Source organism: Numida meleagris, chromosome 4 (genome assembly GCF_002078875.1).
Source record: "Numida meleagris isolate 19003 breed g44 Domestic line chromosome 4, NumMel1.0, whole genome shotgun sequence".
In the NCBI taxonomy this organism is placed as follows: Eukaryota; Metazoa; Chordata; class Aves; order Galliformes; family Numididae; genus Numida; species Numida meleagris.
This window is the reverse complement of record NC_034412.1, coordinates 14283692-14285882: the sequence shown is the minus strand read 5'-3', so window position 1 is coordinate 14285882 and position 2191 is coordinate 14283692.

Genomic DNA, 2191 nt, shown 5'->3' with positions numbered 1-2191 from the left:
AAAAAAAAAAAAAAAAAGTATTCTCCAACTTTTGACTAGTCTCTGCTGGTTTAAATTATCCTCTACCCTGGGGGGCAACAGTGTAGCAATGGGAGCTCCTTGCTCCTGCGGGCGGCCGGGAAATGGGGTGCAGCTGAACTCGGGCAGAGCCGGGCTGCTCTGCCGCTGCCCCGCTGCTCCTCCAGGGCCGGGGGTGCTGGGGCTGGAAGTCCTGGAAGGGGACTCAAAGGGAGGGCTCAAAGGGGAGGTTTTGTTCTCTCTACCTGAGGACGGATTAATCCTCGCATATAGCTGATAAAGATGAAGATCTTGCTGGGAGAATGGGGAAAAATCGGTAGGAAAAGAAGGAAGGAGTCACTGGATTGTTATTGTCTGGAAAGCAGGCCACCTTTAAAAACCTGTTGTAGAAATACAGAGACTCCTTTAAGTGTGAAATATCATTTCATTGTAAATAGTCAAAAAAGAGTCGGTAATCCAACTTCCGGAAACTGTTCTGAATTATTTCAGCAGACTCTTTTAAAAGGGGATTAGCAGGGCTTTAGGGGCAAAATCCTTCTGTTTTATTCAATCTCTGATTTTATGTTATAATTACTAGATGTAAAGACTCGCGAATTAGTATGCAGGCGTCGTCCAGACATTATGCAGGTGCTATTCTAATCATTCAGCTTTTTAATTAAGGAACGAGGTAAGAAAACAGAATCATAAAAACACTTTTGTGAGAGCTGAGAAAATCGTGAGCGACTGCATGAATAAAGCCTTTATACCTTATCCTGACAGGTCAGACACCAATTGCCTGACTTACGACCTTTTCTTGCTGAAACAATGGTTAACAGCTTTCTCACCTTGTTCCCATTATAGCCTTTATTCTCGGGGAGAATTTATGGAAATGGCCCCCAAATGCTTACACTAAAGAGGGATGCAGAAAGGTATTGCAATTTTAATTGGTGCGTGTCCCGTTTAAAGATACTTTCTTTGTCGGTCGTTCCGAAGCGGAGGGTCTCGGTCCAGCACGAGAATTTGGGCGGACCGAGGTGGTTTGAGGGGGGAGCATAGCAGCCCAGCGCCGCTGGAAGTTGCCGGGATGCCCGGGCAGCCGGAGCGGCGGGGACGGCGCCGGTCCCCCTTTGTTCAGCGCATCAGAAGGCATCGTGCTCCTTGATCCCGCAATGCAAACTTCAAGCCTTTGTGGTCTTTGTTATTATTATTTAATTTCTTTCCCTTGCTTTCCTCCTCACCCCTCCTCTCCCCCCTCCCCACGCCTGGCACTACTGCATCACGTGTATTAACATATGAATGAAACAAGCAGAGCCAATGCACTTAAGGTAATACCTATGCTCCGTTCTCGCCTGATTATCTTTTTATAGAAAGTTACATTAACTAATGACATTTACATAAATATGAATAATTAGTAAGGTAAGTAATTCTGCTCCGACGGGGGAAGGCGGAGTGGGAGAGCGCCTGAGCCCTCAGCCCAATTTTGGGCTCTGCAGAGCTGGGTGCAGCCTGGCACCGGGACGGGGCTGCGTGCGGGGAGGAGGGGAGCTGCCCCATTTATATTGTTTTCTTTTTTTCCAGTGTGAAACTTTTATCTTGTGCCCCTCTTTTATCTCCCCTCCGGACCTCCAGTTCTGAGCAGAGTTCAGTGGCTGTAAATGATAGGTTCCCAAAAGCATCAATCCGCGCTCCTCTAGTACTTGGCCGAGAACAATGCAAGTATTAGGATATCAGCAGCACTCGAAATGATCACGCGTTAAATTATTTTGCTTTCACGGATGAGGAGGCTTTTTTCCAATGTAAATCAAGCGCTTTAGTTATTAAGTCTGAACACTAATCTCCAACAACCTTTACATAATGTGGCAGAATGTGCCACACCACTTCGCACCTGCACTCTGAATAGAGCCGCCTTTTCAATGTAAGACACGCTTGTTGCCCCTGGGCTCCAAAGGAGTTGTGTGAATAAGTCAAGCTTTTTGAATACCCCTACTCGCTTTCTCTTCCTCCTTTGATCACAGAAAATGTCTTCTAATTTGTCCTTTTTCATTGTAACAACGTTTTCAAGTCTCTTTTTATTTTCCAAACCACATATTTATAAAGAACATAAATCGCCCCAGAAAACAAAAGTTCTTTCCTCGCCAACTGGCCGAGCAGCCTATGATCACTTTGTTATTCACAAGGAGAAGAAGGGGACAAC